We start from the raw sequence: 25,339 nt of genomic DNA on the forward strand, positions 1-25,339 counted from the left end.
AGCATAGCTCAATAGCAATTATTGTTGTATCTCTCTACTAATCAGTTAATCAGGAACATAAATATTTAATTGTAACTTGTAAAAAAGCAGTAGACATTATCATCTGAGAGTAGTGTTAATAATTGTAAACTTAAAAGGGACATTTCAAGAGGCATTGCAGTCAGTCTGGGGAAGGAGATAAAATGAGTAAGATCTGCATCCAAAAATGTATTGCAGATGAGCTGGCACAAATTAAAGCTCATATAGTGTGCAGAGTTTATACAAGTTTCACACATGGAAGATCATTCTGAAATTCAGTGACTGTTTTTAATCATTTATTTAACCAAACAATCAGTTTAATAAGCCACAGCTGCAAAATACTAACGCGAATTCTTTAAAGACAAATGGAAAAACTAGTAGAAGCTGACCTTGGGGAAGATCAGTTTAGATTCCCTAGAAATACTGGAACACGTGAGGCAATACTGACCTCACGACTTATCTTAGAAGAAAGATTAAGAAAAGGCAAACCTACGTTTCTGGCATTTGTAGACTTAAGAGAAAACTTTTGACAATGTTGACAGGAATACTCTCTTTCAAATTCTGAAGGTGGCTGGGGTAAAATATAGGGAGTGAAAGGCTATTTACAATTTGTACAGAAACCAGATGGCAGTTATAAGAGTCGAGGGGCATGAAAGGGAAGCAGTGGTTGGAAAGGGAGTGAGACAGGGTTGTAGCCTCTCCCCGATATTATTCAATCTGTATATTGAGCAAGCAGTAAAGGAAACAAAAGAAAAATTCGGAGTAGGTATTAAAATCCGTGCAGAAGAAATACAAACTTTGAGGTTCGCTGATGACATTGTAATTCTCTCAGAGACAGCAAAGGATTTGGAAGAACAGTTCAACGGAATGGACAGTGTCTTGAAAGGAGGGTATAAGATGAACATCAACAAAAGCAAAACGAGGACAATGGAATGTAGTCAAATTAAGTCGGGTGATGCTGAGGGAATTAGATTAGGAAATGAGACACTTAAAGTAGTAAAGGAGTTTTGCTATTTGGGGAGCAAAATAACTGATGATGGTCGAAGTAGAGAGGATATAAAATGTAGACTGGCAATGGCAAGCAAAACGTTTCTGAAGAAGAGAAATTTGTTAACATCGAATACAGATTTAAGTGCCAGGAAAGTTGTTTCTGAAAGTATTTGTATGGAGTGTAGCCATGTATGGAAGTGAAATGTGGACAATAAATAGTTTAGACAAGAAGAGAATAGAAGCTTTCGAAATGTGGTGCTACAGAAGAATGCTGAAGATTAGATGGGTAGATCACATAACTAATGAGGAGGTATTGAATAGAATTGGGGAGAAGAGGAGTTTGTGGCACAACTTGACTAGAAGAAGGGACCAGTTGGTAGGACATGTTCTGAGGCATCGAGGGATCACAAATTTAGCATTGGAGGGCAGCGTGGAGGGTAAAAATCGTAGAGGGAGAGCAAGAGATGAATACACTAAGAAGATTCAGAAGGATGTACGTTGCAGTAAGTACTGGGAGATGAAGAAGCTTGCACAGGATAGAGTAGCATGGAGAGCTGCATCAAACCAGTCTCAGGACTGAAGACCACAACAACAACAACAACAACAACAACAACATTGTGAAGTGTCAATTAATCTCAAAAACTGTGTTCGTTTTCGATAATGATTACTGCGACAATAAGATCAGACTGTAAGCTGTGTTATTTCCAAATGATATTTACTGTGCACAGCGTGTTCATTTTGACATGACTATATACCTGAAGGGACAGTGATTTAAGAACATTAATCAGTAACAGTGTTAATTTAATGTCTACATCTACATCTACATCTATACTCCGCGAGCCACCTTACGGTGTGTGGCGGAGGGTACTTATTGTACCACTATCTGATCCCCCCTTCCCTGTTCCATTCACGAATTGTGCGTGGGAAGAACGACTGCTTGTAAGTCTCCGTATTTGCTCTAATTTCTCGGATCTTTTCGTTGTGATCATTACGCGAGATATATGTGGGCGGTAGTAATATGTTGCCCATCTCTTCCCGGAATGTGCTCTCTCGTAATTTCGATAATAAACCTCTCCGTATTGCGTAACGCCTTTCTTGAAGTGTCCGCCACTGGAGCTTGTTCAGCATCTCCGTAACGCTCTCGCGCTGACTAAATGTCCCCATGACGAATCGCGCTGCTTTTCGCTGGATCATGTCTATCTCTTCTATTAATCCAACCTGGTAAGGGTCCCATACTGATGAGCAATACTCAAGAATCGGACGAACAAGCGTTTTGTAAGCTACTTCTTTCGTCGATGAGTCACATTTTCTTAGAATTCTTCCTATGAATCTCAACCTGGCGCCTGCTTTTCCCACTATTTGTTTTATGTGATCATTCCACTTCAGATCGCTCCGGATAGTAACTCCTAAGTATTTTACGGTCGTTACCGCTTCCAATGATTTACCACCTATGGCATAATCGTACTGGAATGGATTTCTGCCCCTATGTATGCGCATTATATTACATTTATCTACGTTTAGGGAAAGCTGCCAGCTGTCGCACCATGCATTAATCCTCTGCAGGTCTTCCTGGAGTACGTACGAGTCTTCTGATGTTGCTACTTTCTTGTAGACAACCGTGTCATCTGCAAATAGCCTCACGGAGCTACCGATGTTGTCAACTAAGTCATTTATGTATATTGTAAACAATAAAGGTCCTATCACGCTTCCTTGCGGTACTCCACATGTAAACTTCTGTCACTTCAATATTAAATTACTGCACTCGAGCGATCACGTTGTAGAACATATACCGAGTGTAGTATGTGGCTAGCTGATTATCTGTCCATAAATTATAATAGATGACATTCAATCTGGCCATAAAATGTAGGTTATTTAATATTAAGGTGCAATTAGTGTGTTCTGGACTGTAAATCTGGTGTGAACATCATTTAAAATAGCCTACTTTCCGACAACCAGTTTTCAGACAGATTTGACGCAGACACAGCTACCAGAGGCACACTTGAAAAATTCTGCTTAATATTGTTGTTAAGGAAAGACTAATTGTTAAAATTAAACAACGTTTACAAGAAGCCCAATTTGGAAATAGGAAGGGAAAAGAAACTGCAGAAGCTGTAAAGGCACTGCAAATGATTTTAGAAAGAAAAATATATTCTGGAAAAGCAAATATATGTTGGATTTGTTGACTTCGAAACCCCGTTTGATCGAGTGAATGGGAAAAAACTGTTTGTAAAATCAATAAAATAGGAACAGACTGGAGAGAGAGAGAGAGAGAGAGAGAGAGAGAGAGAGAGAGAGAGAAAAGATGAATCTCAGTCTATACAAAAAGCACAGTACGAAAACAGATATACATGTGAAACAGAGCAAGCTGGAATCTCCCATCTGCTCTTCTTGCACCTCCACTAATAATTATATTCATTATTCCATTTTGATAGCTTCCTACATGGTGTGCGTATAACACATGCATAAATATTTCATAACATTATGTAGGATGAGTTTCAGTTGGCTTTATTGTTCAGAGTCTTATTTGTAATGTGTTGATTCTCATAGTGCAGGTAATTTACATGAAAACCTTGTTAATTGGGGGGGGGGGGGGGGGAGGGGGGGGGGGGGGGAATGGCTAACTGAACTTCTTAATGCAACATACAAGAGGAAATTCCTAGTGAGCCAGTTAGCTGATCATACGTCCATTAAAAAGAGTGAAATCCTGACTTTCCATTAAGGTATATTGAGTTACCTGAAATTAATTAAATACCAGATAATTAATGTTACATTCTGGGACCTGTTACATTTTACATTGTAGATTTGCCTTTGTGTTTATTAAATTCCAACCCTTGCCATTATACTTTGACCAGATTTTTATGCACAAAATGACCCACCTCACTAATCAGTTGAGTCATTAATTAGGATTTTTGAAAAATTTACCATAATTCTAAGTATGGCACGTGTACTCATAAATGGGGTATTCCCAACACGGATGCAAGAAATGGTTTCATAAGCTTTTGCAATCTGTTAACCCACAACATATTTCAGAAGTCAAATTACTGCTATTTACAGTCTATCCTAACTAGCAAAATATAACCTAGGCATTTTTCAAATGATTATATAGCTTCCAAAATCGCAATACACTACCGCTCATCAATTTCAATACACCCTCGTATTTCAGATTTACAACACAAATCAAATGTTATTTCTCACAAAACAAATTATATTAACTTCCACATATGTAATACAAGCACAAGCATTATATTTTACTTTCATCAAAGTATCCTCCTTTAGATTTAATGACTCCCTCACCAACTCGAGGCACGCGGTCAATCAGATTTTGTACGTATTGTGAATCTATACGATTCCACACATCCTTAACAATATTCCAGAGATGTTCCTTACTGGATATATTAATTTCCCTGATACACCTGTCCACTTCCTCCCAGACCATTTCAATGGGATTACAATCGGGGCTTTGGGACAACCATACCATAGTGCATATCAGTCAGTACTTTATGTTTTTCCTTTGACGCAATAGTTCACACAGTATGCCGACCAATGTTTTGGGACATTATCCTGTTGAAAAGTGAACCCTTTTCCTATTAAGTGCAATCAACTTCATATTACATGATAATGAAGTATGCAGTGGTACTGCTTCTCATCCATACATCCTTCTATTTTCACAATGTCACCAACTCTATCTCTGGCAAAACATCCCCGAACCACAATAGAACCTCCATCGCGTTTACGTGTAGGTAGAACACACTGCTGGGCTACCCTTTCCCCTACGAATCAGTGAACAAATATTCTCCTTCTAGTTCCAAAAATCTTAAACTTCAATTCATCGGTGAATAACACCTTCGTCCACTCTTCTGATGTCCAATTACGATATTTTCTAGCCCATTCTGTTTATTTATGGGCCTTAGAAGGAGTTTTCTTGCTGTGAAATATCCTTCCAAGCTGGCCTGTCAGTCTCCTTCTTACTGTTGCAACAGATATTGTTCTCACATTCATTTCTACCAATTCTGCTTGAATTTGGGGTGCTGTTTTGAATCTGTTTCTCTTACTGGTAATTCTGATATATTTATCATCACTTTTAGTTGTTTTACTCGGTCATCCTGGTCATGGTATGTTCTTATTGCTACCTGTTGTCTTCTGGCAGTGAAGGTTGTATTGCACTCCCGCTATAGACACACTACACTGTTTCACAATTTGGCGAATAGATAAACCTGCTTGGCTAAGTGCTACAACTGCAGCAAGTTTTTCTATGGATATCTCCACTCGTGGAGCCATATTAGCAATGTGCACACTTCAATGTAACGAAGGAACTGACGTTCAGGAACCACATGTTATGTATTGTAGCAATACTTGCCATTCGCTGTGGATGTCACATCACTACAGAGAACAACACAGGTGCACCAAATGTGGCGTCCATCGGTATATAGGTAAACACAACATTGTTTCTTGGACACTATTGTATATCGATGACCACAAACAAAAATCATGACAACTGTTGTACTATTTCTTTGCTTCCTGAACAGTACCCACAGTACTGGATCTTATCTACAGAGAACTAGATGTCGTTCACTGGGTGTACTGAAATTAATGAGTGGTACTGTATGTTCATATGACAGTATTTGAACAGCTGGACATCACCCAAAATTTTCAGTTTGGGACCAGCAAGCCTTCACCCAATACCTATGCAAGATACTGAGAAGCTGCAGCTATTCTTGACTGTGTAGAAGTTGATTCTTGAGTTCATGGCCTATCTTTAGGATGCTGACTTTTGTGTAGGAAAGTTGCAACACACAATTTCCGTGTGGACACCCAAACCAACCATTCAGTGCTTACGAAGTTCATATTTAACATTTAGATGTTATCATAAGGAGAAACAAAACTGGTATTCTGCAGATCAGAGCATGAAATGTTAGAGCCTTTAATCGGGCAGGTAGGTTAGAAAATTTAAAAAGGGAAATGGATAGTTGATGCCAGACATAGTATGAAAGAACAGCACTTCTCGTCAGGTGAATACAGGGTTATAAAAACAAAATTGGACAGGGGTAGCAGGAGTAGGTTTAATAATGAACAACAAATTGGAATGTGAGTAAGCTACTATGAACAGCTTAGTGAACACATTATTGTAGCCACAACAGGCATGAAGTCCACACCCACCACCACAGTACAAGTTTATATGCCACAGATGACGACAGTATTGAAGAAATGTGTGATGAGATAAAAGAACTCATTCAGGTGGTTAAAGGAGTTAAGAATTTAACAGTTATGGGGGAGTGGAATTTGATAGTAAGAAAAATTGTAAGTGAATATAAACTGGGGGAAAGGAATGAAAAAGGGACCCGCCTGGTAGAATTTTGCACAGAGCATAATTTAATCATTGCCAAAACTTGGTGTAAGAATCACAAAAGAAGGTTGTTTGCATGGAAGAGACCTAGAGACAGCAGAAGGTTTCAGATTGGTTATATAAATGCTAATACAGAGATTTTGGAACCAGATTTTAACTTGTAAGACATTACAAAGGTAGATGTGGACTCTGACTACAATTTATTGGCTGTGAACAGCAGATTAAAAATGAAGAAACTGCAAAAAGGTAGGCGAGTAAGGAGATGGTAGCTGGATAAGTTGAAAGAATCAGAGGTTGTTGAGAATTTCAGAGGAGGATTGGGCTATGATTGACAGGAGTAGGGGAAAAGAATGCAGTGGAAGACGAATGGGTAACTCTGAGAGAAAATAGTGAAGACAGCACACAATCAGCTAGGTAAAGAGGCAAGGCCTAGTAGAAGTCTTTGAATAACACAGGCGATATTGAATTTAATTCATGTAAGGTGAAAATATAAAAATGCAGTAAATGATGCAGGTGAAGGGGAATATAAACATCTAAAAAATGAGATTGACAGGATTGAGCTCAAACATAATGAGGTATCTTGAACAGAATAACCTCCCCATGCTAACCAGCATGGATTCTGAAAACATCAGTCATGTGAAACCCAACTTGTACTTTTCTCACATGACATACTGAAGGCTTTGGATCGAAAAAGTCTCAGAGATGCTGTATTTTTTGACTTCCAATCATATGACTGGGTATCACACCTGTGCTTACTGTCAAAAGTTCAATGGTATGCGGTATTAAGTGAAATTTGTGACTGGGTTGAGGACTTTTTGGTAGGGAGAACACAGCATGTAATCTTGGATGCAGAGTCATCATCAGTTGTAGAAGTAACTTCGGGTGTGCTCCAGGGAGTATGGTAGGACCCTTGCTGTTCATGTTGTATATATACGATCTTTTGAACAATATTAATAGCAAAATCAGACTTTTTGCAGATGTCACAGTTATGTATAGTGAAGAACAGTCTGAAAGAAGCTGCATACATATTCTGTCAGATCTCGATAAGATTTCAAAATGGTGCAGAGATTGGTAATCTGCTTTAAATGTTCAGAAATGTAAAACTGCACTTCACATAACAAAGAAACATATTATCCTATGACTATAATATCAATGAGTCATATTTGGAATCAGCCAACTCATACAAATACCTGTGAGTAATACTTTGTACGGATATGAAATGGAGCGATCATATAGGCTTGATTATAGCTAAAGCAGGTGGTTGACTTTTGTTTATTGGTAGAAAAGTCTACAAGGGAGGTTGCTTATAAATAAGCTAGAATATTGCTTCAAGTGTATGGGACTCGTACCAAACGGGACTAACAGGGGATATTGAACATATACACAGAAGGACAGCAGGAATGATCACTGGTTTGTTTACTGTGTGAGAGTGTCACAGAGATACTGAAGGAACTGAACTGGCAGATTCTTGAAGATAGATGTAAAAAGTCCTGAGAAAGTCAATTAACAAAGTTTCAAGAACCAGCTTTAAATGGTGACTCTACGTATTGCTCACATAGGGATCATGACAAGATTAGAGTAGTTACAGCACGTACTACACACTTTGGGGTGGTTTGCAGAGTATAGCTGTAGATGTAGATGTAGATAAAGTGCACAATGGCTAACCAGGAATGGCTAGAGCACAAATGTTAAGTATTTACAAGCATATATCACTAGGGGAAAGATATATAGTACTTACAGGAAAATTAAAGAGACCTTTGAAGAAAAGAGAAACAGCTGTACGAATATTAACAGTTAAGATGGGAAACCAGTACTACGCAAAGAAGGGAAAGCTGAAAGGTGGAAGGAGTACACAGAGGATCTATACGAGGGAGATGTGCTTGACAGCAATATTATTGAAATGCAAGATGATGTAGATGAAGATGAGACACGATACTGTGAGAAGAATCTGACAGAGAACGAAAGACCTAAGTCGAAACAATGCCCTGGGAATAGACGAAATTCCATCAGAACTACTGATACCTGTCGGAGAGCCAGCCACGAAAAAACTCTTCCACCTGGTGTGCAAGATGTTTGAGGCACACGAAGCATCCTCAGACTTCGAGAAAAATATAATAATCCCAATTCCTGGTGCTGACAGATGTGAAATTTACTGAACTATCAGCTTAACAAGTCACAGTTGCAAAACACTAACACGAATTCTTTACAAAAGAACAGAAAAACTGGTAGAAGCCAATCTCAGGGAAGATCAGTTTGAATTCCAGAGAAATGTAGGAAAGTGTGAGGTAATACTGAAGCTATGACTTCTCTTACAAGATAGGTTAAGAAAAGGTAAACTTACATTACAGTATTTGTAGAATCAGAAAAGGTTTTTGACAATGTTGACTGGAATATTCTCTTCGAAATTCTGAAGATAGCACTGATAAAATACAGGGAGTGCAGGGCTATTTACAACTTGTACAAAAGCCAGACAGCAGTTGCGAGAGTCAAGGGGCACGAAAGAGAAGTAGAGGTTGAGACGGAAGTAAGACAGGATTGCAGCCTATCACCAGCCTATCACAGATGTTATTCTATCGATACATTGAACGAGCAGTAAAGGAAACCAGGGAAAAGTTTGTAGTAGGAATTAAAGTGCAGGGAGAAGAAATAAAGATATTGGGGATTGCCGATGACACTGCAGTTCTGCTAGACATAGCACATGACTTAGAAGAGCAGTTGAATCGAGTGGACATTGCCTTGGAAGGAGAATACGACATGAACATCAACAAAAGCAAAACTAGTATAATGGAATGTGGTCGAATTCAGGTGATGCTGAGGAAATTTCGTTACGAATCGAGACACTTTAGTAGTGGTGCTACAGAAAAATGTCACAGATTCAATAGATAGACTGAATAATTAACCAGGAGATATTGAATCGAATTGGGCAGAAAAGAAATTTGTGGCACAGACTGATTAGAAGAAGGGATTGGTTGGTAGGACACATTCTGAGACATCAAGAGATCACAAATTCAGTACCAGACAGAAGTGTGGGGTTGCACTCTCGGTTCAAAAGGGAATGCACAAATGATGACAAGTGAAGGTTAGTAGAGATTTGTACGGCTGTGAAAAGGTCTATGTGCGAAGCATACAACAAGTACCACCGCCACATCTTAGCAAAAGTTCTGGCAGAGAACTCGAGAAAATTCTGGTCTTACATAAAAACGCTAAGTGGGTCTCGGGCTTCCATTTAGTCCCTTGTTGACCAGTCTGGTGAGGCAATTGAAGATAGCAAAACAAAAGCTGAAGTTTTAAATTTCATGTTCGAGAAATCGTTCACACAGGGGAATCAATCAAACATACTGTCATTCGACCATCGGACAGATTCCCTTATGGACGACATAGTCATAAGCGTAGCTGGTGTAGAGAAGCAACCAAAAAATTTAGAGGCAAATAAATCGTCAGGTATGGATGGAACCCCAGTTTGATTTTACTAAGAGTACAGTACAGCCTGCATTTATTGAGAATCTCTTGCCCAGAACAAAGTTCCAAGTGAACGGAAAAAAGCGCAGGTGACTCCAGTATATAAGAAGGGTAAAAGGACAGACCTCCAAAATTAGACCAATATACCTAACTTCTGAAACATCCTGACAGATTAAAACCGTGTTCCAGACCGAGACTCGAACTTGGGACCTTTGCCTTTCGCAGACAAGTGCTCTACCATCTGGGCTACCCAAGCACGACTCACGCTCCGTCCTCACAGCTTACCTTCTGCCAGTACCTCGTCTTCTACCTTCCAAACTTTACAGAAGCTCTCCTGTGAACCTTGCAGAACTAGCACTCCTGGAAGAAAGGATATTGTGGAGGCACAGCTTAGCCACAGCCTGGGGGATGTTTCCAGAATGAGATTTTCACTCTGCAGCGGAGTGTGCGCTGGCAGAAGTAAAGGATGTTTCCTCTCATCTCTCTTTTTTAAATATTTTGGGTGCTGTGTTTATTTCCACCCACCACAGATCAGGGGTGTCAACATATGAGAGGGAGCAAAGTGAAGAAAGTTAGTGAGTATACTGACAGTAAATGCAAATAACTTTAAGCACAAAAAAGAAATGTGGCTTCAGATGACAGCACAGTAAGATGAGAATTTTAAGTTAAAGAGTTTTCTGACTGTTCAATTCAGACAATGGCTATGTTTTTCTCACATCCCATATTGTGTAAAGACAACTACGGTCAATCTAATTAATCCTGGTTTACCTTTCGCAACCCGAATAGTGGTTCGTTTGGCACAGCATTTGCCAGCCTGTGCAGGTGGTTCAGGCTATCACATGTTTACTGACAGATTCCACCCAAGCCCACAATTTCCTCAGGAACTGCACAAAATGCAATTTCGTGTAACAAGTACAGTTATGCCTTCTAGGAAAGATTTTCATGCGTTCTGAAGAAGACAAAACTTACTGAATATGAGTTACGCTGCTTTCAAAGTGAGATGAAAATTATATGTCTTTCATTCCATGACAAGAGACAATTAATTTGAGGAAGAAATTTCTGAGAATGTATGTTTGAAGCAGAGCATTTTATGGTAGTGAGACACTGAGTGTGGAAAAACTGGAAAAGAAAAGAATCGAAGCATCTGAGATGATGTGCTTCAGAAGAATGTTGAAAATTATGGGGACTGATACGGCAAGGAATGAGTAGGCTGTCTGCAGAACCAGCGAAAAAGGAATATATGGAAAACACTGACAGGAAAAGGGAACAGGATAGTAGTTCATCTGTTACGACATCAGGGAATGACTTCTACATTACTAGAGGGAGCTGCAGAAAGCAAAAACTGTATAGAGGAAGACAGAGATTAGAGATTGTTTGCTAGTGGGATTCTGAGATGAAAAGATTGGTACAGGAGAGGGATTCGTTGTGCCTTGCATCAAACCAATCAAAAGACAGATGACTAAAAGAAAAGCATCTTCCCATTTAGTCTCTTCTCGGTACCAGAAAATGATGGTCTTGCTCTCTTCTCACCTAGCCGACTTACAGTCAGATCAAATTTCTTCTATAGGAAAGATCACTCTGCAGTTGTTCTCCACATTCGTTTTTGGCTACCGAGTAAAGAAAATAAACTGCTGAAAGCTAGGAGAAAAACTAAAGTGTGAAAAAGAGAAATAAATATTTTGAGATGTGTGATAGCAGTACCAAAAATGGAATGACTAGAAACAAAAGTTGGTGCTGTTGTGGTGCCGTTGGTGACAAGACACATACTGAGGTATCAAGAAATCATCCCATTAGTAATGTGGTGTGTAGAAATGCATCAAACTAGTCTCCAGGCAGAACAACACAGCAGTAATGAAATGTATTATTAACAACCCGTTCTAGTTGGCATCTAACAGAAAATATTGAAAGCTATAAAAAAATCTTCACTAGCTCTATCAAAATCTATATTTAAATCAGAAAGGTGGCCAGTACACTACAAATCTAAATATGATACCCAATGAAAAAAGACAGACAGTAAAAATATTTTCAAAAAGATATCTTGGGAGAGCCAGGCCTAACAAAACTCTACCATCTGGTGAGCAAGATGTATGAGACAAGTGAAATTCCCTCAGACTTCAAGAAGAATATAGCAATTCCAATCCCAAAGAAAGCAGGCGCTGACAGATGTGAAAATTATCAAACTATCAGTTTAATAAGTCACAGCTGCAAAATACTAACGAGAATTCTTTTCAGACGAATGGAAAAACTGGTAGAAGCCGACCTCAGGGAAGATCAGTTTGGATTCCATAGAAATGATGGAACACGTGAGGCAATACTGACCCTACGACTTATCTTAGAAGAAACATTAAGGAAAGGCAAACCTACACTTCTAGCATTTGTAGACTTAGAGAAAGCTTTTGACAATGTTGACTGGAATACTCTCTTCCAAATTCTAAAGATGGCTGGGGTAAAACACAGGGAGCGAAAGGCTATTTACAATTTGTACAGAAACCAGATGGCAGTTATAAGAGTTGAGGGAAATCAAAGAGAAGCATTAGTTGGGAAGGGAGTGAGACAGGGTTGTAGCCTCTCACCGGTATTATTCAATTTGTATATTGAGTAAGCAGTGAAGGAAACAAAAGAAAAGTTCGGAGTAGGTATTAAAATCCGTGGAGAAGAAATAAAAACTTTGAGGTTCGCCGATGACATTGTAATTCTGTCAGAGACAGCAAAGGACTTGGAAGAGCAGTTGAATGGAATGGACAGAGTCTTGAAAGGAGGGTATAAGATGAACATCAACAAAAGCAAAACGAGGATACTGGAATGTAGTCGAATTAAGTCGGGTGATGCTGAGGGAATTAGATCAGGAAATGAGACACTTAAAGTAGTAAAGGAGTTTTGCTATTTGGGGAGCAAAATAACTGATGATGGTCGAAGTAGAGAGGATATAAAATGTAGACTGGCAATGGCAAGGAAAACGTTTCTCAAGAAGAGAAATTTGTTAACATCGAGTATTGATTTAAGTGTCAGCAACTCGTTTCTGAAAATGTTTGTATGGAGTGTAACCATGTATGAAAGTGAAACGTGGACGATAAACAGTTTGGACAAGAAGAGAATAGAAGCTTTCGAAATGTGGTGCTACAGAAGAATGCTGAAGATTAGATGGGTAGATCACATAACTAATGAGGAGTTATTGAATAGAATTGGGGAGAAGAGGAGTTTGTGGCACAACTCGACTGGAAAAAGGGATCAGTTGGTAGGACATATTCTGAGGCATCAAGGGATCACCAATTTGGTACTGGAGGGCAGAGTGAAGGGTAAAAATCGTAGAGGGAGACCAAGAGATGAATACACTAAGCAGATTCAGAAGGATGTAGGTTGCAGTAGGTACTGGGAGATGAAGAAGCTTGCACAGGATAGAGTAGCATGGAGAGCTGCATCAAACCAGTCTCAGGACTGAAGACCACAACAACAACATTAAATACATGTCTCCCAGCCATCCTCTACACGACAGACATGTTCTTTAACAAAACTATGTTATCAATTTTAAACTTTATTTACAAAGAAACAGTAACAAAATAAAACAATCATCAAATACAAATAGAAAAAAATGTCAATTCATTTAAACTAAATAACAGCCAAGTTCTCTACTCTAATTTTTGCGTTACAGACAATATCAGATTTTAGAGATGAAAATGTCAAAACTTTACTTATTTTACTAGCTTTAGTGTCTTTGATTAGTAATCAAAATGTCCTCAGTCCCATTCTCAAAACCCGCCATCATTCAAATTTTAATTAATATTTGGCTTTGCCGGCCGAAAAATTCCGGCATAAGAAGTTGCCCTCATTCTGCCTACGACCTTGTCAGAGGTTTGGGGCACTATCTTGTTCTTGGGGTGGGTACTGCCCCTAAAGGTGGAAGAACCTGCAGTGATCAGTGGCATGAGGATGCAGAAGGCAATGGAAACCACTGCATTAAAGACACATAACGTGTATCCCCAGAACATGTGGCCTGTAGCTGAAAAAGTGTCATGATGATCTCTCCATTGCCAAAGGATTCTGGAATAGTTCTTCATTTGGAACTCCAGGAGGGGACTGCCGAGGGAAAGGTGACCTTAAGAAAAAGATTCATTCACAAACGTATTACCGAATTACATTCCGGGATAGCCTGCCATTGAGAAAAAAAGTTTGTTTTCCAAAGAAGGATGTAATAAGGATAATGTGGGGCATCCACTCTAGAATCTCTTGCGAGTGTTCTGTAAACAGCTGGACATCCTGATAACATTTACTCCCTTGTGAAGTTTGTTATCAACAATTAGTTTGAGAACTGTTTGACTGCATCCAAGACAGGTAAGATTCACAACAGTAATATCCGCAAATACAGTATTAGAAGGCGAAATGGTTTACACTGTCCTTCAATCAGCCTCAGTTTGGCACAGAACAGAAAGAGATATTCAGAAAAAAAGCTAACTCTTTGACTAGCTATTTAGTGACAGAAAGAATTTAGACTATGTAATAAAATTAACTTCAAACACAAACTGAAATCGTATCTCCACAACAGCTACTCCTACTCCATAGAAGGTTATCACACTCGGCTTGCATTTGAAAGGATAGTGGTTCAAACCATATATGGCCTTTGTGATTTAGGTTTTCCACTATTTCCCTAAATCGGTACAAGCATACGCTGGGATGGTTCCTTTGAAAGGGCATGGGAGATTTTCTTCCCTGTCCTTCCATATTCAAATAGAACCAATGATCTTGCTGTTTGGTCCCCTTCGCCAAATCACCCAAATCCATAGAAAAATGTGTGTGTGTGTGTGTGTGTGTGTGTGTGTGTGTGTGTGTGTGTGTGTGTGTGCACGCGCTAGAGAGAGAGAGAGAGAGAGAGAGAGAGAGAGAGAGAGAGAGAGAGAGAGAGAGAAGGGGGGGAGGCAAATATGCTTGAAAATGGGCATACCACATGGCAGGCTTGACAGAATATTAAAAGGAGAACTGAACAGCTGAGGAGAAGTTGTAATTTTATGTATTATTGACATGCTGTAACACCGCAAAATGGTATGCTTCAGGAAATGATTTTTTTTGCAAAAACGTGTAAATAAAATGGTATAGTACTCTGGAGTAACCTAATAAAGATGTTGCTGTTTTAAACGGACTGGGCTCATTTTGGAAGAGTGGAAGTTATCCTCATTTAGGCTTTCCATGGTTCCCCCAAAATCATTTCAGACAAATGCCGGTATGGGTCCCACAATAAGAGCTGTCCCATGCTTGTCAAACTAAACCTGTAAGTGTGTAAATACCTCTATACATTACTCTCTCTCTCTCTCTCTCTCTCTCTCTCTCTCTCTCTCTCTTTTTTTAGATACACCAATCCCATGTCAAATAGCCTGATAAAATGAATCAATGGATGAAAACCACAATCACAAAAACGACTGCTACTACTAGTCCATCTACTACCTCTATGGGATTGACATATGGTCTTAAAGTATAACAATTACAACTATTTGTATGAGAAAGGAATGTAACTTGTTTAATGTTAGAAATATATGATATTACAGACTGTTCATGAGTGATCTAAAAAAAAAGTTAATGTAAGGCACAGATCATCTTACAATGATAAAGGATCTGTCATTACAATACAATGAAAATAAATACCTCAAAAATATACATACATACAAACCAACAAACCAAATATAACTATGCTTTTATGAGGATAGAACATGTGGTTGGTTGTATCATCGATGAAGAAACCGCTTGCTTGAAATTATTAAGGAAAAACTTCAAAAATCTAAATTAGCAGGTCAAACGAAGCAACATCCATTATCCTGAACATGAGATTAGTGTCTTTAACACTTGCACTACCTCATTCATTTGGTCCCTGTACTTCGATACTTAGTACTATTGTTGTTATTGTTACTATTACATTAAACTGCTATGAAGCTTTCTGCTTCTGTGGCAATGAACATTTTTAGCTGTGTATGCTGCTTGATTTGTGACAGTACGCACCAGTACTACCAGTACCCTGTGACAAAAGAAATAATCAGAACCACAGATTCTGGGATGTGATATGATAGAACGTATTTTTTACTGGAACAAATGTTGTATTTTCTCTTTCAAATTGCACAGGAGAGCATTAAAATAATGCTTTAATAAGTCTAACTGCCCTGAAGACCACAGTACTGGTACTTCATCTTTTTTTTTACTAATCAAGCACTGGATATATACATCACAGATTTTCATGTAATCCATCAGTACAATAAAATGTCCCACTTTCTGTCCCCTTTCTATAGCAAAGAACATCTGGCCACAGACTTGCTGTGGTGTAACACATTTATTTTATGAGCGTGCTCAAACCTCTGGCCTCTCCACATTCAATTTATCCCTAATACCAGCTAACACACTGCTATCTGCAACAGCACTATACATGTTACTTAATCTGTCAATTTTTCTCCAATTTCCAATGAGCAGTTGTGCAACTGGATTAGCAATTTCCTGTTTGAAAGGTCACAGTTCATAGTACCTGATGGAAAGTCATCAAATAAAACAGAAGTAATATCTGGTGTTCCCCAAGGAAGTGTTGTAGGCCCTCTGCTATTCCTCATCTTCATAAACAATTTAGGAGACAATCTGAACAGCTTTCTCAGATTGTCTGCAGATGATCAAAAGAACTGGAAAAGTTATTTAGACAAGATATCCGTATGGTGCAAAAAGTGGCAATGGGCTCTAAATAATGAAAAGTGTGATGTCATCCATTTGAATACCAAAAGGAATAAACTAAATTTCAGTTACATATCAAATAATACAAATCCAAAGGCTTTACATCCAACTAAATACTTATGGATTACAATTATGGATAGTTTAAACTGGAACAATCACATAGATAATGTAGTGGGAAAATCAAATCAAAGACTGTGATTTATTGGCAGAACACTGAGAAAATGTGACAGGTGTACTAAAGAGACTGCTTACACTATGCCTGTGTGCCCTCTTCTGGAATATTGTTGTGCAGTGTGGGATCCGCATCAGACAGGATTGATGGTGAATATAGAAAAAGTTCAAAGAAGAGCAACTCGTTTTGTGCCATTGTGAAATAGTGGAGAGTGTGCCACAGATACAATACATGAATTGAGTTGGCTATCAGTAAAACAAAATTTCAATTACCAATATTTTCCTCAGAGTTTTTTCCCGAATATATACAGAGGAATGTCAGAGTACAGCTTAAATTCTGTGGAATACTCTGCTTTCTATAACAACATCCTGCCCATTCCTATATGCTACTGTGTAATTACCCTCCACATTGCGGCAACATTTATTGAACGCTATTTTCTCATTGGTTCTGTCATCTTGCCTAATCATCAGAACAATGATTTGTTATGTGCACTTCCCGTCAAACACTGCGCAGACACACAACTGCAGCATGCATCAGAAAAGCCGCCATCACCATAAGGGCATTTTTACACAAAGTTATGATACTTGGAAGGGAACCCTGTTTGCTTTGCAAATTACCCCTCTGACAGGAAGACCCCCAATGCCATTTGCAATAAAAAGTCACTCTCAAACACTTCAAATTAGTTGACACGGATAGTATCTACTCAAGTGTTGTCTTTGAATTTCTGGACCAGAGACTGACCAACTGGCTCTAGCTACCACTGATGCTGATTATGGAATAATTAAACTACAACCCACAGTTTTAAAAAAATGAATTGCTACAAGTATACATTGGTTTTACTGAACCTACTGATTCCACATGACATACCACATGATGTCATATGTGTGGAAACAGGAACAGAGCCGAACACTGGCAATAGCCTTTTCATTGGCTATATTATTTTTTGGGATATAGGTTGTGGTGACAGATCAAAAAATGGCTCTGAGCACTATGGGACTTAACATCTTAGGTCATCAGTCCCCTAGAACTTAGAACTACTTAAACCTAACTAACCTAAGGACATCACACACATCCATGCCCGAGGCAGGATTTGAACCTGCGACCGTAGCAGTCCCGTAATTCCGGACTGCAACGCCTAGAACCACACGGCCACCACAGCCGGCGGTGACAGATCAATCTGTAGCATAATTCAAGGGATAGAATAGGTTGAAATGTGACTATCTGGATGTTAGTAGGGAAACCATTGAATGTGAATATGAAATGGCAGCAGTGATGACATACTGATCTGTAGCGTAGCCCGAGGTCGAGGTTTCGTTGAGAGTTGGCGAAGCCTTATTGGAGATTTCACGTAATCTTACACATTCATTTTTACATATTTCACTTTGGACAAATGGCAAACAACATTAAAAGCAACACAATACCAAATAACAAGATAACCTGAAACAGCAAAGTGCACCAACATGTGCATTGCCAATGTGGATAGCAAACTGCATTACTGCCCTCCTTCCACTCTGTACCAGTCATTCTCAACAACTACCCTGAATGAGGTCTATTATCAGTCATTACCCCACCCACTCTACAAAATTTCGCAAATAATGAAATTTTAGATTTGAGAAAAGAAAGGCCACATTTCTGAAGTGACAACTGATAAAGTGTAGTTAAGATTCAAATGACTAAAATTCATGAACTTTTTGCTATGTAAATAAAAAAAAAAAAACATCTTCAGTAACTAAAGTTTCATATTTATGACCTGTGTGGGAGGTCTTGCTCCATCAACAAGTAACAAATCCGATTTCTAGTGCAAGTGCATTGTTCTGGGGAAACAAATGACATTGAAATATCCACAGTTCTGTACATCTTGCCCAGTACCTTCCTCCAGAGCAATACATTTGAGCTTAACTGTAGCCTAACCTGTGACATTTGACAGCTAGGCCAGGTAACTTCACGAAGTCCCAAAGAATACCAGTACATCCTAATCACATAGGCTGCGGGTAAGTGTTTAATGTTCATACGAGGACCATCAGCTTTTCAGCAATGTTAAAACTGAATTTGTATTTAGATTTGTGTGTCCTTTTGTCACAAAACTGTTCACAAATTGGTGCAAGCAACAGTAGACAGAAGTTACTTAAACTCTTGCAGGGTGCTTCAGTTAAGTTTCAGACAGATCCTCTAGTCTCTAGAGCAATGGTTCCCAACCTGAGGGTAGTTAATTACCCTCTCTGGGGACTAAATAAAATTTTCTGAGGGGCAGAAAGAAGAGGGTTTGATTGTGTTTCGGTCACAAAACCAAATTCTTTTTAAAAGAGCATTATTATTATTATTATTATTATTATTATTATTATTATTGTTATTATAGTAGTTGTTGTCGTTGATAGTGGTGGTGATATTTCATTAGTCTAATACTGATTAGATAAGTTACTACTAACAACATAAAATGGTGGAGATTTCAGCTTGTGAAATAAATGTATGAACAACCTCCTTATATAGGGCAGCCCGTAAACACATACTTTGTGCTATGTATCTATGAAAGTCAAGCTGAGACACATACATTACATATCCTTAAAATATCTCATGGAAACCCTTTTTCTGAATTGTAGGTACTTTCCGCAATTGACCAGAAATCGCTTCCTTACTCTGTTTGCAACAGATAAATAAACTAATTGACAGCACAACTCAACAGTAGCTATGTAATGGCTATTAAATTGCTGTATGGTTTACACATTATTATTATTATTATTATTATTATTATTATTATTAGTGGCAATGGTTAGACATGAAATATTGGCAGCCAGAAGTTTTCCTATTTGGTCTGTCCAGAAGTAATGAGTCCAGAAATCAAGTTATTTACAACAATAAGTGTTTTTAGAATGGTATTTTCACTCTGCAGCAGGGTGTGCCCTGGTATGAAATTTTCTGGCAGATTAAAACTGTGTGCCGGACCAAAACTCAAACTTGGGACCTTTGCCTTTCGCAGTTCCAAGTTCGAGTGTCAGACCAGCACACAGATTTAATCTGCCAGGAAGTTTCATATCAGCACACACTCTGCTGCAGACTGAAAATGTCATTCTGGAAACATTCCCCAGGCTGTGACTAAGCCATGTCTCCACAGTATCCTTTCTTCCACGAGTGCTAGTTCTACAAGGTTCACAGGAGAACTTCTGAGAAGTTTGAAAGGTGGGAGGTGAGGTACTGGCACGATTAAGCTGTGAGGATGGGTCGCAAGTTGTGCTTCGCTTGCTCAGTGGTAGAGCAATTGCCCGCGAAAGGCAAAGGTCCCGAGTTCGAGTCTTGGTCTTTTTTTTTTTTTTTTTACGTAGCTGTGCTTAGATTCCTTTCTGATTAACTTATGCAAAAAGCTATTTTCAAATAATGATATGAATTTATTATGAAATAGATTAAATTCTATGTTAGCATTTGGTTCATTGTAATTTCTCCCAGTCATCTTCTTAAACTATTCTCAGAAACATTCATCCTCGAGTAATTAATTATTACAACTTATTTCCCCTGAAGAGTATCCATACTGGAAAGAACTATGTTACTTATCATAGCTAACTGTGTATCACGTTCAAAGAGAGCATTTCTTACTGAGTAAACAATTATTCTCTTGCTTTGAGCTTCACCAAAGAAAACATTATCAGTTAGGGTCCAACTATCTTCATCCACCTGTGATGGAATGTTAATTATTGAGATCAAATTATAGGATCCAAACAACGTTTACAGGTCACTTTTCCTATCAGAATCCTGTATAAAATCTACACTGAAGTCACCACAGACCATTAACTGCTTGCTGCTGTCTGACAGCTAGCACAGTTACAAGTCTGGGGATTACGGAAGTGTCCGATTCCACCCACCTGCTTTGACCCGTAACATCATCAATACAGCGGAAAGGGCTATTCTAAGTGTCTACAATATGGTGCCAATGATGTCACTACATACACACTGCAACAAATACGAAAATACGTATAAATAAGACAATAACAACTCACTCCTAAAATACAATCAAACTAACGGGGCAACTGCGGGAAACTGGAGGTTTCAGGGAGGGGACAAGCTAAATATAACAGATCAAAAACACACCACAATTCCAAAACACACAAAAAGACTAACAAAAAAAAAAATTACAAAATCTACAGTAGTTGGACACTTCCCTTGACCTATATAGGTGAACCATAGCTATTGATATGAAAGAGCCAACAGCTACAACTACGAAAAACAAAACCCTGGATTCCTCATAAAAGATTCAAAATTTCCCACCGGGGATCTATATACAGTTACAATTGAAAGTGAACTATTTTTCGATATTAATTCACCAGCGCACACTTCTATGTACTAATCCCTATAAAATCTACATGTCTTAATGTTTTTTAATTTGTGTTCTGTCTTAATATATGTAACAACTCATCGTTCTTCCATATTAGTTCTGTACAAGTAGGCGGCAATAGCATAATCTTTTATATGTAACTTATCTAACCCTGTGGTTATGTGGTGTTCAAACAGGCACAGGACGTCTATCTTTCCAGAGCGCTCTAAATTTTCCAAACAGACAAGAAGCTCTTCTACTTATTATTCAGTCCTCTAATATTTTGATAAAATAAGCTAACCTTGCTTTTCTGTGCATTCTTAAGTATTTTGTGAGGTTCTTCCATTATTTTCAGTGCTTTCAAATCAGGGTACCTGAACCCTGATTCTAACCTAAAAAAAAAGGAGTCCCTCTGACATCGTAAACATGGGTGTCTTGCTATGTGTGATGGTGGGCCTCTGTATATTATTATATTATCCGCCAACCTATATTTCCCTCTCCTATTCAGGTATATGCCACGTCTGGGGTCGACAGAAGTGTCCGATCCCACGCGTCTGCTTTGACCCGTGACGTAAGGGTGTTGTCGTGTGTGACGTCATGACGGCGCGGAGTTTGGTTTGAGTGTGGCTGTCTCCAGTTCTGTTTTATCTTATTTTGTTCACTTTTCTGATCTGTTCATTCTATCCCGTGAGATTTTTTTTTTTAAAAAAAAGACAAAAAACACTAATCAGCTACTGAAGCATCTTTATCTTCTATGGGTTGCAGGGGTTACGACCCCTGGGGAGGTGGGTGGGTATTCATGCATGGCTGTCTTCACTTACACGTTGTAGCTACGCAAGACGTCTAAATTTGTTTATATTTAGTTTGCCCCCCCACCCAAAACACCCCATTTCCCGCGCTTGTCCCGATAGTGTCATTAGGCTTCTTGTGGAAAGTGTTTGTGTTTGTTTTTGTTTCCGCCATATTTGTGACGTCATGGGTCAAAGCAGACGGGCGGGATCGGACGCTTCCGTATTTCCCATGTCTGGTATATTCACATCTCCCAACTGCAGCAACTGGCACAGCACTAGTATGAAATTTCATTTCAGTCAGTGGGGCAGCCTTCTCAACTCAGTGTTCACACAGCTCAAAGCAATGCTAACCCAGGGCTGGTCATGGTACTGCAGGACCTCCACAAAACTCACATTTGTGTGTGTAGCTGCTACTCCTATATCATCAAGTTCACCTCCAATGCTTTAATTACTGTTCTTTGCCAGGCTGTTCCCTGCTCCACCTATTATAACAATCTGGTCCTGTTTGCGAAAACCTTTGCACAAATTCCCTATTTCTTCTATCACCTGGCTAAGTCTTCACAATACTCGTGACTTGATACCCCGTTTCTAATTTGCCTGAACCATCTTGCCTACACCCCTGCCAGGGCTCTACCTAGCAGCAACACACTATTCCCCACTCTAATTAAGTACTGACCTATGAAATGGAACAATCATATACGATCAGACGTGGGGAAAGCAGGTGGAAGACTTTAGTTTATTGGTAGAACACCGGAAAAATGCAATCAGACTACAAAGAAGATTGCTTGCCAATCACTAGTGCGACCCATTCTGGAATATTACTCAAACTCATACCCAACAGGACTAACAGGGGACAGTGAAAATATACAGAGAATGCCAGCACAAATGGTCACAGATTTGTTTGAACTGTGGGAGAGTGTCACAGACATGCCGAAGAAACTGAACTTGCGGACTGCTGAAGATAGATGTAGACTATACCGAGGAAGTCTACTTACAAAGTTTCAAGAACCAGTTTTAAATCCTGACTCTAGGAATAATAATTCGTCACATATCGCTCCCATAGGGATTGTGAGGGCAAGATTAATTAGTGTGCACACAGACGCTTGTAAACAATCATTCTTTCTGTGAACAACATGTGAGCGGAATGGGAAGAAACCCTAACAACTGGTACAACAGGACATAACCTTTGCTATGCACCTTACAGTGGCTCACTGAGTATAAATGTGGATGTACAATATTGCTTATATGTGTGTCTCATACCATATGGGATTAACAGGGTTACACAGAGGAGGATAGCACGAATGGTCATAGGTTTGTTTCTCCAACAGGAGGATGTCATAAGAATGCTGAAAAACCAGAATTGGCAGATGTTTGAATGTAGATGCCAAATATTCTGTGAAAGCCTATGTACAAAGTTTCTAGGACCAGTATTGCGGGAAATTCTAGAGATATTTTTCAGTCACCTTCATATCAGTCCAGAGATACTGCAAAAGCAGGATTAAACTATATACAGTGTGCACTGAGGATTTAAGTACTCAATCGACCTATGCACCATACACAAATGTAATGTGAAGAAACCCTAACACATCGTTCAATGCTAAGTATCATTTGCTGTATAATTTACAGTGGTTTGCTGTTTGGGTAAACAGATGTATAAATTGGCTTGATTTCACTAAATGATTTTTTTTCCCTTTAGTCACTGAAAACTGGACCTACAATACAGGCATTCCCCAAATCAGAAAAACATTTATTAATCAAATGTACCATTGCTGACAAATGGGTAGATCAATGGGACAGAAACTAAAGGAAATAAATGGAGTTTAATAAATTGCCTGCACTCCTGATAGTAAACAAAGTAGTTTGTCAATGAAAATAAACTGATTGCTAGTAAATATTCCAACATCCAACATTTGAATAAAGAGCTCTGTCATAACACATTTGTAACCTGCATCTTATATCTTCTTTAAACAGATCTGCATAGGCCTACATGTAATGAGTATGAAATGACAGGTTCACCACAGAATAAATTTTGGTATCAAAGATGAAACTGGAAGTTTTCATTTAGTGAAAGAGCACGACAACAAAAGGACTTTCAAAGGTTTAACACAGTTTCAGAACTGTACTGAGGAATTATCACTGTGTACCTACTACGCCATCAGTATTAGTGCAAATCACGAATACCGTGCAGTCACACAGTACAGTGCTGAGGCCTCAGTGAAATGTCTTAGCTCTCGTACTGTGTGTCCGCAAAAAAAATTATGCAATATCCAACTGCACTGACAACTAATACAACCCCCCCCCCCCAAGGCTATTAATACAAATAATATCATAATTGGAAAATATGTTCTAAATATTCTATGTACAATTCACAACAGGAAAAACCTCGAAAATAAGTGGATGGTATAGTGGCTTACACCATACGGAGGAGGGGACCATTTCTGCAAGGGAGAGAGACTTTCAGCACTTTATATCTGCACACTGACAAGCGTCCCTATTTGTTGTGTCCATATCGTGTACAAACAGGTAGCATCCGCTTGCAGAAAACACTTGCATGTAATTACACGTAGTGTTTCTTATATGTGACGGAATATATTTGGGATGGAGGGTGCGGCAATAATAAGCCTTCCTGTATTTGCAAAACAATAATTTTCTTTCTCTTAGACAACTGCAGCATCAACATACACAGAATTTTATAGGCTGGAATGTGCCATTAAACAGTATGTTATCGTACATTAGCATCTATGCAAAAACTGCTTCTTCAATCAGTAGTCAACTAACCGCTAACAGCCGCTGACGCTTCTCCCAGGTATCAAAACAAACATATGAGGCCTGCTGCACAGAAGCTGTCAAAGAGCTCAAGTGCTAAAGATATTATACCAAATTGTTACCAACGGTACACTGACATTTCTCCAACGAGTTAACTCGTTGCTTTAGTCCGTGTAGAATACACGGAACAAAATCACAGTACGCTAATAATTACGTACTGAGAGTAAACGCAAAATTCTAATCGGTTTGGTTCACTCACGAATAACAGAGGAAATGTAACATTTTCAATTCAACCACCACACATTATGCAGATTGATTACCACCGGATGTCGATTTTCACAGAAAGGTACATGGGTTGTTCGAGCATAGATGTCATAGCTATCAGGACCATTTGCAATTTTTGTCTACTGCACATGCGCAACGTCTGTGGCGATCAAATGCTCTTTCTAGAAACTTCCCACCGCATTAAAACGGTGTTGCCGGAAGTCCAGGCTTTTCTAGACAGTCCCTGTTTCAGATTCACTACGTTTACCTGTGATACACCTTCCGGAAGACGAAAACCGAATCTCCGAAACCGTTTACCGTTGCCGTGTTTACATGTTAAGTTCTGAAGCGGATTCGGTAACCTAGTTAAATATGGCGTCTGGAAAACAGCTGATACAGTTAATGATTTAGTTAGCACAATCGTTATTTCTCTTCAATTAGACGAGATGTAAACAGCTTCAGTCTAATATTCAACTTATTCTTCATGTACAAAAAGTCACACCGCCAATATTTGCCGAAAAGTTTTAGAAACAAGACGAGAA

General features: G+C 38.9%; 1 protein-coding gene across 6 annotated transcripts in view; it reads right to left on the reverse strand.

The window, feature by feature from the left end:
• The window catches only part of LOC126108568 (histone acetyltransferase KAT2A), a 432,376-nt gene extending 407,251 nt beyond the window's left edge, over positions 1 to 25,125 (reverse strand). For 2 of the 6 annotated variants that reach the window (XM_049913859.1, XM_049913855.1), the window contains exon 1: positions 24,546 to 24,677. The gene's annotated coding sequence lies outside the window, so the exon portion shown is untranslated. Of the gene's footprint in view, positions 1 to 24,498; positions 24,519 to 24,545; positions 24,678 to 25,065 lie in introns of those variants that run through there. The other 4 variants (XM_049913857.1, XM_049913856.1, XM_049913860.1 and 1 more) reach the window with 4 other exon arrangements.
• Positions 25,126 to 25,339: the final 214 nt, after the last annotated feature.

Source organism: Schistocerca cancellata, chromosome 11, assembly GCF_023864275.1.
Source record: "Schistocerca cancellata isolate TAMUIC-IGC-003103 chromosome 11, iqSchCanc2.1, whole genome shotgun sequence".
Taxonomy (NCBI): Eukaryota; Metazoa; Arthropoda; class Insecta; order Orthoptera; family Acrididae; genus Schistocerca; species Schistocerca cancellata.